The following is a 16,075-nucleotide window of genomic DNA, read 5'->3' as shown; positions in this document are numbered from 1 at the left end:
ATAGAGATATGGCCTAAACTGCTGCACAAAAAAGACAATGGCAAGCAGCTCGCGACGGGTGACGCAGTAGCGCTGCTCCGCCGGAGACAACACCCTACTACCGTAGGCGACAACTCTTTTGACACCCCCAACGACTTGGGATAGCACCCCCCCAATGCCCGTGTTGCTAGCATCCGTGTCCAGCAAAAAGGGACTCGCAAAATCGGGATAACACAAGGGTGGGGCACCCACCAAGGCGTCCCGGAGGGAGCGAAACGCGGCCTCCTCCTCCGGTCCCCATTTGAACTTCATTCCCTTCGCCGTTAGAGCGTGCAAGGGTTTTGCAATAGTGGCGAAGTGCTCAACGAACCGCCGATAATAAGAAGCAAACCCGATGAAACTACGCACGTCGGAAACGGACGTAGGTGTCGGCCACGAACCGACACAATCCGTCTTCGCGGGATCGGTGGAGATCCCCGAAGAATCGACAATGTGACCCAAGTATCTAACCGACTTCCGAAGGAGGTGACATTTGGCCGGTTTAAATTTCAGCTTAGCCGATCGCATTCGCAAGAACACCCCTCTCAATCGCTGGAGGTGTTCTTCAAACGTTTTACTGAAAACAATGACATCGTCCATATAAATCAAGCATGTATCCCACTGTAAGCCCGACAAAACCAACTCCATAAGTCGCTGAAACGTCGCTGGAGAGGAGTGAAGTCCCATGGGTAACCGGTTAAACTGGAACAGCCCCCCTGGAGTCCGAAATGCTGTCTTAGGTTTCGACTCTTCGTCGAGCGGCAACTGCCAAAACCCCGATAACAAATCAAGAGTCGAAAAATATCGCGCACCAGACAATGCATCGAGGGACTCATCCATCCTGGGGAGCGGATACGCGTCAGCCACAGAGATCTTATTCAGGCGACGGAAATCAACGCAGAATCGCAGGGACCCGTCCTGCTTCTTAACCAGCACAATAGGCGCTCCCCACGGGCTAGAGGAGGGCGAAATAATATCGGCTTCTAGCATTTCGTTAACAGCCGACTGAACGTGTTCCTTCTCCACGGGACTCAGTCGGAAGGGATTTAGCTTGACCGGCGCCGCATCGCCCGTTTCAATGTGGTGGTGCAACAAATCCGTGCACCCAATGTCATACTTATGTTTACTGAACACATCAGAGAATTCTATGAGCAACTCGCGCAGCGCACCCAACTGCGCCGCCGACAAATCGTCCGAGGCGGCGCATAGCGAATGGACCCACTCAAGGTCTTCCCTTGGCTCAACGTTCCGCGCGGGGCTCGAGGCCACCTGCGCAACCAACCCATCATCCACAGGGACCCGCGCCGCGTGAGCCAGCACGGTGCCCTGCGGAATGACAGCTGGCCGCGACCCCGCGTTCAAAACCATCACAAACGGATCCCTGTCAGCCCGCACCAAAGTGTGAGCCACCGATAAATCAAGACCCCCGACAGCCTTGTTAGAAGGACCCAAAAGCATACTTTGTTCCGAAGCCTCCCTCACCCATGGTTTCCGCAACCGGAGGGGAATCAACATCTGTGAACCCGGGGGCACTTGCACGGTCTGTGTCGCCACCGCTTGTATCGTAGCGCACGCCGTCCGAATGTCAGTAGGGCTCGTCAAAAATGAAATCCGGCGACCCGATGGCAGTTCAATGCATCGTTGATCGATAAGAATTTTAATAGGCATTTTAGCCAAAAAATCAGTGCCCAAAAGACACGGAACTGCCAAAGAAGACGAAACGAAAACGGGTCCCGACAATTTGATATCTCCAATGCAAATGGACGCCCTAACCTGACCGATAATGCCCAACGATCCCCCATTAGCGGCGTAAAATGGCACATCCACTGGAAGCAGCGGACGACATTGGACTGGAAGAATATTATAAATGAGGTCCGATATAATAGTTGCCGATGCCCCCGTGTCCACTAACACTCTAATCTCGACCCCATCAATAGATCCCGTAACAACGGACGAACCCGCCGAAGCAGCCACAATTCTATGCCCCAATTCCGCCCATTCAATGTCTCCCTGGTCCCGGCCGAACCCCCCTCGCCGAACCGAATCCCCGAACCTTAACCGGCCCTCCTCCGCCGCAACGCGGCGTCCCATGTGTGCCGAATAAACAGGCCGAGCGTGTGAGGTGCCGCGACTTGCCGGGGATTGTAGAGATGACTTGGGCTCTCGGTCGTCGTCCAGCCGAGCTCCCATGGCGCGCTGGCGTGGAGCGCGGCACCCGGACGCCACGTGGCCCCGGAGGCCGCAGTTATAGCACGTGACGAGGGTCGGAGTAGATCTTGGTTGCTCCGACTTTCGGCCCGATCGCAGAGGCGACCGGGCCCCCGGCCTCCAGTCCCCTGGTCGTCCCGTGGCGAACGCCTCCTCTCGTGGGCTGACGACATGGGGTTCGGTGACCACCGAACCCGGGGCTGCGACGACAGCAGCGTTGCAACCAACGCCTTGTTTCCGTTGTAGGGCCTCGTGCGCTTGAATACTCGTGGCGACTCTCAAAGAAGAAATATCAATCTCGTCAGCTGTGTTGATAGGGACCCCCAGGTCCTGCGCCAACTTAAGCAGCTGCTCCAAAACCATCGCGTCTTGACCCTCCTCGTCCATCCGAGGGAACGCAGCATCAGCAAGAGCCAGCAACGCCGTGCGATAGGCCAGCGCGGTCTCCGTGGCCGCTTTCCGTCTTGCGTAGAAATGATGGCGGCACGCCGAGGGAGGTCCGTAGACCCTGGCCAACAAACCCAGCGCATCCTTCAGCGTGGAGCGGTCCGACTTCCGTGCAGACCTGAAGGCCGCGAGCGCGTCGTCGTCCAGCATGGCGGGCAACGCCCGCAGCGCCGTAGCATCGGACCACGCTGACATCTCTTGATGCGCCAAAAACCTTCGCTGAAATTGGCTCCAGTCTCCGCCTTCCGCCTTGAAGGCTGACAACGTGGGCAGACGCTGCTGAAAAATGAAGTCATCCGCCTCGTGGTTCCTCTCCGCCTCTCCGTCGGTGTGTAAGATGGCGGCTCCAGCGGCAGACGTAAAATGGCGGACCCCCTCGCGCGCTGATGACGTCGATGCGCGCGCTTGGGAACCCACCACCACGTGGCGCTCGCCGTTCCCGCCAAAAGTAGGCCCAGGCGCAATGGCGGGAATCCCCCATTCGTTTCGGCGGGAATCTGCGGGGCGACCTTGTAAAACGTCCCCCACCGCCCCCGCTCCTCCCGACGCGGCGGCGAGCAGCAGCTCCGCCAGTCGGGAGTGCGCCTCACGAAGCACGGCCTCGGTGTCCGGTCGCTCGCCCGGCGCCGTCGACAGATCCTGTAGCGTGGGCAAGTCCTCCTCCTCGCCCCCCGCCACCAGCGGCCCCGAGTCGTCCAGGTTTTCCTCGCGGTCAATCCCGTGGGTCCTACGGGTCTTCCTTGTCTCCATGCTTGGAAGCCCGTTTCACTACTGACGCCAGATGAAGTATTGGAAAATGACGGCAGGAAACTCCTTGACGGGAACACACTTTTTTTATTAAATCTTGACTTGTAACGGTACAACGCGTGGCCTCTCTTCTTCACAATGCGGTCACCATACAACGGTACAACTCGTGACCTCTTCTCTCCGCCCTACGCTTCTCTCAACTCTTGTAGATTCTGTGCTGCTGGCTCTCTGTGCCTCGTGTAGACTCCGCGCCTCGGCTACACTCTTCTCTCGTCTCGTGTAGACTCCGCGCCTCTGCTACACTCTTCACTCGTCTCGTGTAGACCTTACGCCTCTGCTACACTCTTCACTCGTCTCGTGTAGACTTTACATCTCTCTCTGGCTACACCGTATGCATACTCGGCTCGTGTAGACCTTTCTCTCTCTCTGGCTACACCGTATGCATACTCGGCTCGTGTAGACCTTTCTCTCTCTCTGGCTACACACTATACATTACTCAGCTCGTGTAGACCCTTCTCTCTCTCTGGCTACACACTACACATTACTCCGCTCGTGTAGACCGTTCTCTCTCTCTGGCTACACACTTATACATTACTCAGCTCGTGTAGACCGTTCTCTCTCTCTGGCTACACACTTATACATTACTCTCCATTCCTCTCCTCTCCGGGCTCTATCTCTGCACATTCGTCTTCATTTCTAGATGGTTCCACTTCTGCCCTCTACTCCTCTGTGCATCCCCTTATATATCTTTTCCTCCCGGGAGACGGAGCGGATGCGGACCTCAACGTCGGCACCGCTCCTCAGTTACCCAATCACCACGCGCTATCTCTACGATCCGTTTCCGCCCAGCGCGTGTTTCCACTCCCCGACCAATCACACCGCGCTGCCACCCGATCACTCCCTTCTCAGCGCGTCACCGGCACACAGCCAATCAGCAGCACTACCCCCACCCGCGCACTGACGCCTGCTCCTCCCCGTCAGCGCGCGTCACCACACACACACCCGTACATACGCGCTGGCACACAACGTATACACCCAGCGCGTATCACCACTACACAGGTAACAAGCTGAGATAAGGAGCACTCCCTTTAAGAGTGTGCTCCTAATCTCGGCTGGTTACCTGTATAAAAGATACCTGGGAGCCAGAAATCTTTCTGATTGAGAGGGGGTCAAATACTTATATCCCTCATTAAAATGCAAATCAATTTATAACATTTTTGACATGCGTTGTTCTGGATTTTTTTTGTTGCTATTCTGTCTCACTGTTCAAATAAACCTACCATTAAAATTATAGACTGATCATTTCTTTGTCAGTGGGCAAACGTACAAAATCAGCAGGGGATCAAATACATTTTTCCCTCACTGTATTAAAATTTATTCACAACAAAACACGAGCTCTCCTCTATAAAACATGACGGAAGATTCCAGGGGCTGGAGGTTACAGAAAACTGTCGGTAGTTCATTCACCACGAACACTCCCCTCCCCTACGTTGCCACAGCCAAGTGAGGGAGCTCGCCTAGTGGGGGACGGTGGGGGGGAGATGAAGATTTACATGGGTTGGAAAAGAGGTGGGGGGGGGGGGAAGTAGTTGAGTGAGTGAGTAGGTGAGTGAGTGTATGGGTGAGCGAGTGAGTGAGTGCGTGGGTGGGTGGATGGTTGGGTGAGAAGTCTGGTAAGTGAGTGGGTGCAGTTGTGGTCACGAAGTTTATGCTGTCAATAGCGCTGTTGAGAGACGCCACGTGGTCGCAGTCGAGGGACTTGGCCAGTGTCGCCAACCACACGTGGCTGCAGGCTTAGTCCCGGAGCTGCCCGTCCGGCAGTCTTTGGTGGTCTTCTCCCAGAGTCTCTCTCTCCCTCCCTAACAACCAATCAGCCACCTGTTGCTGGGTGGCAGACATTCGTCACGTAACATCAGCAAAGATGAGCGTTTTGAATTAACTCAATTATAAAGAGGGATGACATTGTCATCCTCTCAGCCGACAAAGGCAATGCCACTGTCATCAAGGACAAATATAATACAACAACAAAATTCAAGAACTACTCAACGATGGCAGCTATACAAAGATAACAAGTATAACCCGTAAAAACAAAGTTTTTCACTATAAATCCTTTATATGCGTGGCGGCTAGAGTCCTCTCGTCCTCTGGCTTGAGATGGCTGCCACCTATGGGTCAGATGATTGCATGCCACCATTAAGCAATTGGTAACTAAATATAATATTTTGTCATAAAAAGTGTAAAATTTTGGAAAAAAATTTTCACGAACATTAATTGTCACACACAACGAGTCTGTGTGCAAAATGTCAGCTCGATTGGATCACGGGAAGTGGGTTAAAAAACGACCGAAAGATTTGCACGGTCGTAAGCGCACAAGCAAGCAAGTGAACTTAATATAAAGGATTTAATAAAGGATTTAAAAATATAGTCGCCTGTAGAGGACTCGGGGATCAATCCCGCGACCTTTGGCATGGGAAGCGAGGGCGCTACCAACTGCGCTACTCCGCCAGGGCCTGTGGAGGTGTCACGCTCTGGGCTCCTACACTGTGAAGTTCAGCCAAAGCCATGAATGAGTTATATTTGAATAAATGTAAAATAAATTTTTTTTGCCTAAAAAGTGTACAATTTTTGAAAAAAATTTTCACGAACATTAATTGTCACGCACAACGAGTCTGTGTAGAAAATATCAGCTCGATTGGATCACGGGAAGTGGGTTAAAAAACGACCGAAAAATTTGCACGGTCGTAAGCAAGCAAGCAAACTTAATATAAAGGATTTAAAAATATATTCGCCTGTGGAGGACTCGGGGATCGATCCCGCGACCTTTGGCATGGGAAGCGAGGGCGCTACCAACTGCGCTACTCCGCCAGGGCCTGTGGAGGTGTCACGCTCTGGGCTCCTACACTGTGACGTTCAGCCAAAGCCATGAATGAGTTCTATTTGAATAAATGTAAAATAAAATTTTTTTGCCTAAAAAGTGTAAAATTTTGGAATTTTTTTTTCAGGAACATTAATTGTGTCGCACAACGAGTCTGTGCAAAATGTCAGCTCGATTGGATCACGGGAAGTGGGTTAAAAACGACCGAAAGATTTGCACGGCCCTAAGCAAGTAAGCGAACTTAATATAAAGGATTTAAAAGATTTTTCACGAACATTAATTGTCACGCACAACGAGTCTGTGTGGAAAATGTCAGCTTGATTGGATCACGGGAAGTGGGTTAAAAAACGACCGAAAGATTTGCACGGTCGTAAGCGCACAAGCAAGCAAGTGAACTTAATATAAAGGATTTAATAAAGGATTTAAAAATATAGTCGCCTGTAGAGGACTCGGGGATCAATCCCGCGACCTTTGGCATGGGAAGCGAGGGCGCTACCAACTGCGCTACTCCGCCAGGGCCTGTGGAGGTGTCACGCTCTGGGCTCCTACACTGTGAAGTTCAGCCAAAGCCATGAATGAGTTATATTTGAATAAATGTAAAATAATTTTTTTTTGCCTAAAAAGTGTACAATTTTTGAAAAAAATTTTCACGAACATTAATTGTCACGCACAACGAGTCTGTGTAGAAAATATCAGCTCGATTGGATCACGGGAAGTGGGTTAAAAAACGACCGAAAAATTTGCACGGTCGTAAGCAAGCAAGCAAACTTAATATAAAGGATTTAAAAATATATTCGCCTGTGGAGGACTCGGGGATCGATCCCGCGACCTTTGGCATGGGAAGCGAGGGCGCTACCAACTGCGCTACTCCGCCAGGGCCTGTGGAGGTGTCACGCTCTGGGCTCCTACACTGTGACGTTCAGCCAAAGCCATGAATGAGTTCTATTTGAATAAATGTAAAATAAAAATTTTTTGCCTAAAAAGTGTAAAATTTTGGAATTTTTTTTTCAGGAACATTAATTGTGTCGCACAACGAGTCTGTGCAAAATGTCAGCTCGATTGGATCACGGGAAGTGGGTTAAAAACGACCGAAAGATTTGCACGGCCCTAAGCAAGTAAGCGAACTTAATATAAAGGATTTAAAAGATTTTTCACGAACATTAATTGTCACGCACAACGAGTCTGTGTGGAAAATGTCAGCTTGATTGGATCACGGGAAGTGGGTTAAAAAACGACCGAAAGATTTGCACGGTCGTAAGCAAGCAAGCGAACTTAATATAAAGGATTTAAAAATATATTCGCCTGTGGAGGACGCGGGGATCGATCCCGCGACCTTTGGCATGGGAAGCGAGGGCGCTACCAACTGCGCTACTCCGCCAGGGCCTGTGGAGATATCACGCTCTGGGCTCCTACACTGTGACGTTCAGCCAAAGCCATGAATGAGTTCTATTTGAATAAATGTAAAAAATATATATTCGCCTGTGGAGGACGCAGGCATCGATCCCGCGACCTTTGGCATGGGAAGCGAGGGCGCTACCAACTACGCTACTCCGCCACGGCCTGTGGAGGTGTCACGCTCTGGGCTCCTACACTGTGACGTTCAGCCAAAGCCATGAATGAGTTCTATTTGAATAAATGTAAAATAAAAAATTTTTGCCTAAAAAGTGTAAAATTTTGGAGAAAAAAAATTTCACGAACATTAATTGTCTCGCACAACGAGTCTGTGTGCAAAATGTCAGCTCGATTGGATCACGGGAAGTGGGTTAAAAAACGACCGAAAGATTTGCACGGTCCTAAGCAAGCAAGCGAACTTAATATAAAGGATTTAAAAAGAGACCCCACCAACAGCCTCGTCATTAAAACCAACAAAATCATTTCTTATTCAACCGCATTAATTGATCAAACCAAACAGTTCTCGTTGAAACCCTCTGCAGCCAGGCCACCAAGATTATATGGCTTGCCAAAGATACATAAAGAAAATACACCTCTTCGTCCCATTGTCTCTACCATCAACTCCCCAACCTACAAACTGGCTCGTTTTTTGTCTAAAATCCTGCGGTCTTTCACTGGAAAAACCACCTTTGCGGTACTAAACTCTATTGACCTGGCATCGACAATCAAGGGAATTTCCCTGTCCCCAGACGACCTGCTTGTCAGTTTTGATGTGGTTTCCTTTTTCACCAAAGTTCCTGTACCTGACACCATCGCAATCATTGAAGACTTGGTTCATCAAGGATTGAATACTGGGGTACCCCCCCTGGTGAGACACTGCTTAACCAATACATACTTCACCTGGAATGGAATTTTCTACAAACAAACTGAGGGCACCCCAATCGGCTCCCCCCTATCTCTGGTTGTAGCCAAAGTTTTCATGGAGAAATTTGAGACTGACGCAATCCAGACTGCTGCTCTACGCCCGACCTTTTGGAAGAAGTACGTAAATGACACTTTTGTCATCTGACCACATGGCCGGCCTGCTCTAGACCAATTCCTCGACCACATCAATTACATACACCCAGCCATCAGATACACCATGGAAGTCGAAAAAGATGGCAAGCTACCCTTTTTGGATGTCCTAATTAAAAGAAGACCTGATGGTTCAATGAGTCATTCTGTCTACAGGAAAGCCACCCATACGGATGCTTACCTAAAACCGATTCCCACCACCATCCATCCCAGAAGAACTCCCTCATCAAGACTCTATACCATAGAGCCCAAGGCATCTCCGACCAGGAACACATTGCCAATGAACTCAAACACGTACGCCAAGCTCTTAAGGCTAATGGTTACTCCGACTACACAATCCGCAAAGCCATCACTCGAACCATCAAGAAGGATCCTGTTGAGGTGCCTTTCAAAACCATCACCTTACCCTACATTGCTGGGGTCACAAAAAAGATCTCCAAAATCCTGATTAAACACAAGATCCAGGTCCGATTCAACACAGTACATAAAATCCGTGATCTGGTCCCGTCTGTAAAAGATGTGGTTCCAGACATACAGTACCCTGGCGTCTAGAAACTAAGTTGTCTCTGTGGTAGCAGTTACATTGGAGAAACCAAACGACATGTCTCGGACCGCATCCGTGAACATAAAGCAGACTTGAAACACGGTAGGACAAACACCTCAGCCGTGGCAGATCACTGTTACAATTCAGTGGGCTCACATGACATTGACTTCTCCAAGACAGAGATTCTCTGCAAGCCATCTGGCTACCATGAGAGATTCGTTCATGAGGCGATCCACATATACAAACACAGAGACAATTCCAACCGAGAAGATGGATTCTGGCTCAGCAATCATTGGAAGGACGTAATAAATCATTTCATATCTTAACTGATTGTGTTCACGTTTACGGTAACTTTCAGACCGCAGTCCACTCACCGGCATTGACTGTGTATCTTGTGTTCTCCATAGGGAATGGATTATTTGCTCTGCTGCGGGTCTCCTTCCACCGCTCTTCCATTGATATGTTTCATTGCTTCTACATACTATTAAGATTCCCTCCCTTTGTTAATGCTACCCCCTCCCTTTGATGCTGCTAATCCTGCATAATGCATGGGCATAATATGACTTTGAAAACCCCCCGCCCACCTCCTACGCATTTCCCATAAATATGCTAAATCTCTCTTGATATACAAATTCTTTTGTCAAGGCGCTCTTCTTCCCCCTCCAACCCAGCTTAAATATACGCTCCAAGCTTGGTGGCGTTTCATTCTTCACCTAAGGACGGCTGCTTGCGTTGTAGCCGAAACGTCGTGAGAATTATTTTATTATGTTTTTTTGTATTATTTTATTATTTTCCTTCTACGTGACTTTACCGAAAAAACCAAGAAGAAGGTGCAAAAGCTTGAGAGAGGGGGCGGGGGCGGAGAGAGAGGGAGGGGTTAGAGAAATTAGCATGTCAATGAGTAGCAAGGTGAGTGGTACGGTGCGAAAGCTTGAAAAAATTAGGAGACAGGGAGATAACCTGGCAAAATATCGTAATATAATGCAACACAGAAAGTCGGTCAACACACAATTAACGCATAGCCTGATTGATTACGTTTTTCAAAGATTGTTAAGTTAGAAGTTAAGCGTGAAATTTTAAAGAGAGACAAGACACAAACACGAAGAACAGACAAACGCAGAGAGGGAGAACATAAGAACATAAGAACGACAAAACGAGTGGAGACAGAGAAAGTACACTAAATCAAATAAACCTAGCAAAATTTCGAAATGTAATGCAATGCAACACAGAGGGTCGGTCAACACACAATTAACGCAAAGCCTGGTTGATTACGTTCTTCGAAGAGTGCAATAAAACATGCTTTGATAATATGTGCAAACATGCTCTGATAATATATGAAGGAGGTTGTGGGTTCGATCCCGACACTGATGATGCCTTCTGATGTATATTTGGTGTTTGCGTCTATCACTCTCTCCCTTCGCAGTTGGTAAGATTTTTGTCAGAGTCCTTCAGTTTTTCCCCTCAACATTTTTGAATCAACATCACGTGTTCAACATTATTTGACTGCTTCTATCATTTTCTCTCATGATTAAATCAGGAACTTCGGTGAGCTATCATTTGTCATAGCCAGGTTGCTTCTGAATAAGAGCTATGTAGCACAGTGGGACCTTATCTGGTAAAGTTAAATTAGTTTAGTTTTAGTCTCCATGTGTCTGCTCTGTAGAGCAGGATAGGTAACACACAAAAAGAACAAAGATCCCCCGTATTTCCTAAACAGACTGTTGGGGCCAGTGCTGTTAGCGAGCAGGACCTATGAAGATCAGCATAGCAAATGAAGGGGGTGGGTCGCCAGCAACAGACCCGACAGCCTTTGTCTACCTTGTGGCGACGTTTACACATCACTCACCAGGTAACTAATTTGAGGCTGAGTCGACGCAGGGGAGGCCCAGGACCGGTTCAGATAATCGTCACTGATGTTGGTGACCGTGAGTGGGAACTGAACTCGGGTCCAGCATAGCTTGTACATACCATTAGACATCTAACACTGACGGCGTTGACTGAAATAGCCAACTACTATCCTTTGTAGCGCAATATCTAGCAGAGACGTTTAGTGACGATGGTGACGAGATGACAGCAACGACGAGACGACAACGACGAGACACGTCCACTCCCAGAACCGGCAGCCTCGAGTTCCCACTCTAGGCTCTTTTTAAATCCTTTATATTAAGTTCACTTGCTTGCTTGCTTAGGACCGTGCAAATCTTTCGGTCGTTTTTTAACCCACTTCCCGTGATCCAATCGAGCTGACATTTTGCACACAAGACTCGTTGTGCGTGACAATGCATTTTCGTGAAATTTTTTTCCAAAATTTTACACTGTTTAGGGAAAAAAATGTAAATATTTAATTACCAATTGCTTAATGCTGGCAGACAATCTGACCCATATGTGGCAGCCATCTCAAGCCAGAGGACGAGAGGACTCTAGCCGCCCGTTTCAAAGACCAATGTGGGCTGAAATAAAACCGATGCTACGCATATAAAGGATTTATAGTGAAAAACGTTGTTTTTACGGGTGAATTTTTTATGCTACCAGCGCGGCCTGGCTCTGCCCTCGTCTCCTTTCTTGAACCTGCTCGCATGTTCCAGGAGCCTCCAGATGGGGTCCTCTGTGACCCTAACCCTAGTTCCTCCTCTCTGCCACCCTCACCAGCGTGAGTACTGTCTGTCCACCACAGTTGCCACTGCGGTCCACCAGTCGGCACTATTACACTACACATACATAGGGTTTGAAGACACAAAGTAGTTGTACTTAAATTCCTATGCATAATTTGTATTTCAATTATTTGCCTTCTTTTAAAAAATTCTGGCAACGTCTGGCACCCACAGAAAGGGCAGCACAGGGGGTTGCTTTTTGCATCCCAGGTTAAAAAGCACCACTCATTTAGGCTCTCACTCAAAGCAATCACTCCGTGGCATTGGGCCATGCTTTCGGCTAGACGTTAATCTCTCTGCAAGTTGCGGTCGCAATCTGATTGATTGACTTTTTGCTGAAAGCGTCGGAAAAAAAACATAACATTAAGAGGTTGGCCGCAGAGACTTATAAAAAGAACTCGACTCTGTCACTGGCACGAATCGGTGGAGTGAGGAGGCCGTGATGTGGGCTTTGTGGTCACGGTGCTGCACGGCGATAAGTGTGTGAGAGAGAGAGAGAGAAAAAAAAAGAACCGCATGCCAAAATTCGCGAAAAACGAGGGCCTTGTATGTGTGCTACGCTGTGTGCGCAGGCATGTGAGGGTAACTTGACCATACTTCTCCACGCTGGTCTGTACGGGTTGGTGAGATTGGAGTGTGCAGGGACAAGGGATGCAATTGTCGGTTCACTCATAAGTCATCCTCAACGTTAGCCATAGTTACAAAATTTAACTCGGGTTTCCCGGGTACAGAGGGCGAGTGTGATGCCCACCCTGCGACACCGCTCCCTACTTATGCGCAAAAACAAAGATCCCCCATATAGCATTGCTGACTGTAGAAGCAAGTGCTGTTAGCAATAAGCACCTATAAAGGCCGGAAAGGCACACGGGGGGTGGGGGGTGGGTGGCCAATACCACGCCTGGCCGCCTTTGTCTCCCCAGTGGCGATGTTTACACACCACACCAGGTACTCATTTGAGGCTGAGTTAACCTAGGGAAGGCCCAGGACCGGTTCATATATTCGTCACTGTTGTGTTGGCCGTGAGCGGGAATCAAACTCCGGTCGCCAGATTCGTAGCGCAGCGTATCGCTAACCGCTACGTCACCGCTCACAAACGCTCGCACGCCGCACACTATATAAACCCGCATGTACATGGGCACACGGCACACACAATGGTAAACACACACACGCAATCTTCTTACCTATAAAAGTATTTTTTTGTCTGTCTGTCTGCGTTCGCACACTTGTGAGAGATTTGGCTCTCAAATGGTGGGGTTTACGCAAAAAAAAATAGCCCGGTAACATGCCATATGCCCCGCGGTGGGCAAGCTCTAATTCGTTTTCCCGTCCGTCACCTTTTAATTAGTTTAAATACGGTTTTTAGCGATGTCGTTTAAATTAATGATTTAGTTGAGCTATAATTTATTTATTTCCCTTCACCGCTCGGGGCGGGACAATGCAGCAAGCTGCGCACAACACTCATCACGGTTAGCCCCTAGCAAACCACACGCTCCATCGCAGGTGTGTGGGGGTTTTTTTATTCGCCGCACACTCTACAAGGTAAGTCGCACACATTAGTATTATAAGAAAGAACCAAAGAGTATAGTATTATCAGCATTTATAAAATTACACTTTGCACTGCTGACAGGGGTTGACCCTAGCAACGCCCACATGATCGGCACAAATTTTCATTTGCGTTAAACATGCCAGAAAAAAACACACAAAACGCTGAGGTTATTCTTCACATTGTGATGTCCTCTTCTCCCCACCCCACCCTAATGCGTCCTGTTACTACTATAGTGGCCCTAGATATTAATATTATAGCGCTTAGATAGTATTATTGTAGCATGACCGGGGGGAGCGGCCCAGCCAACAGTCTGCTAAGGTGACACCTCGGCCGACTCGGCAATCTAGGCGAGGCCAGGGGCTCTGCACGGGACTTGGCCTCACTACGGCAATGTTAAGTATCATTTCCTTGCTTCTTTCCCTAACCTCACCTTGATAGAAACCCAGTGTTTTAATAATCACCTTGCTAATATTACATTCACTATGTGTGCAGACTACTATTTTTGTTTGCCTGCTCACAACTAATCTTTAAACAATCACTTGCTAATTATTATTATATTAATTATTTGTCAACTCACCTTCATAGAAACCAATTTTTCCTATGACCACCTTGATAATATAACATTAATCCTGTTTGTGTGCAGCAAACTAATATTTCTCGTTCTTGCTTCTTTCACTAAACTCACGTACTTAGAAACCTGTTATTTTAATAATCACCTTGAAAATGTGAAAAAAATGCTTTTTGTGTGCTCACAACTAATATTTGGTCATTAATAATAATCTTATTATTGTGTCAACTACCTTTCACAGAAACCTGCTTTTTAAAGAATCACCTTGCAAATATTACATTCATAATGTTTGTGTGCTGACAACTAAAATTTCGAAATTTACTTGGTCAATATTAATATATTTGTAATTGTGTCTAAGTCCTTGTGTGCGTGTCAGTCCATGTGCGTGTCTGCCACCATGTGTGTGTGTCTACGTGTGTGTGTGTATCAGTCGATGTGTGTGCGACTCGATGTGTGTGTGCATGAGTTGATATCTCTGTGTGTCAGTCGCTGTGTGTGTTTTTGTCAATGTGTGTGCGTGGTGTTTGTGTGTGTACACAACTAATATTTAACAATTAGGTTACTTCAATTTTAAATAATAATGTGTGTGTCTGCGTCGATATGTGTGTGTGAGTCGACGTGTTTGTGCGTGAGTCGATATGTGTGTGTGTCAGTCAATGTGTGTGTGTGGTTTGTGTGTGTAGACTAATATTTTACAATTAAATTAGTACATTTGTTTATATTTATGTGTGTGTCTAAGTACATGTGTGCGTGCGAGTCAATGTGCGTGTCTGCATCAATGTGTGTGTAAGTCTATGTGTCTGTGTTTGTGTGAGTCGATGTGTGTGTGTGGCTCCATTTGAGTGTGTAAGTACATTTCTTTGTGTGTGTAGGTTCATGTGTGTGTGAGTCGATTTGTGCATGAGTCGATGTGTGTGTGTGGCTCCATGTGTAGTAGACACCGTGAAGACAGAGCCGTTGAGGTAGAGGCAACACTTATTTATGAACACTTAGCCACCGTTACAGCTCCACACTGGAAGAGGTAACGGCCTTTTCACCCTCTGCTCTCAAGGGAGGTATTCCCAACTAACTAGCGTACTGCCCACCTATACATCGACTCTCCTCTTAAGGAGGCTACCTGACCTGGCCCAGCCAAGGCGCAGGTCTCGACCACCAGCCACACAGACCCGGCCCTTACAAGGACGTCAGCTCCAAGGCTCTGGGGTTGCACACTGGCTTTCTTTGCCCTGCCCTTACAAGGACAGCGGGTCAGAGGAGTCCCAGGGTCTAGCTAGCTGGCCTTCAGTCTTCAGCTGGTTCTTCAGGCTTCGGCTTGTCCGTCCTACCAAACTCTCTCGGGCTCCCGCCTTTTATACCAACTCCCCATCGAGGGGCGGGGCTATGTGGGATCACAGCACACCCCGCAGCCCCCACCTGTTGGGAGGGGCGCGGGGGATCCAACCACCACACAGCCCCAACCCCCCGGGAGGGGCCCCGGCTAGGGATATCACAATCGCTCCGTACATGTAAGTAATGGGAGTTAACCGGCGCTGGTGTGCGTACGTCTCAATACCACCATTACACATGTGAGTGTGTTAGTCCATTTCTTTGTGTGTGTATACGTGCATATGTGTGTGAGTCGATGTGTCAGTGTGTGTCAGTCGATGTGTGTGTGTGAGGAAAGGGCGGTCCTGCACAGATGCCATATTTTCTGTCCGTCTGCTACAGCAGAGGTGTAGGGAATTCCAACAAGACCTACATCTCTGCTTTATTGACTTGGTCAAAGCCTATGATACCATCAGTAGGCCTGAGCTCTGGGCTATTCTTCGTGCTTTCGGAGTCCCTGACCCTCTGCTCACGATCATTAAGGACCTTCATGATGGTGAGCGGGCCCGGGTAAAACTACGTGGCCGGCAGTCAGAGCCTTTCCCTGTACACTTTGGGGTGCGACAGGGATGTCCTCTGGCTCCCACATTATTTAACATCTATTTTGACTGCGTAGTTCGTGAAGCCTTCAATAGCTGTA

This window comes from Lampetra fluviatilis, chromosome 77 (assembly GCF_964198595.1).
Source record: "Lampetra fluviatilis chromosome 77, kcLamFluv1.1, whole genome shotgun sequence".
NCBI classification, from domain to species: Eukaryota; Metazoa; Chordata; class Hyperoartia; order Petromyzontiformes; family Petromyzontidae; genus Lampetra; species Lampetra fluviatilis.
Note: the sequence above shows the minus strand (reverse complement) of the source record.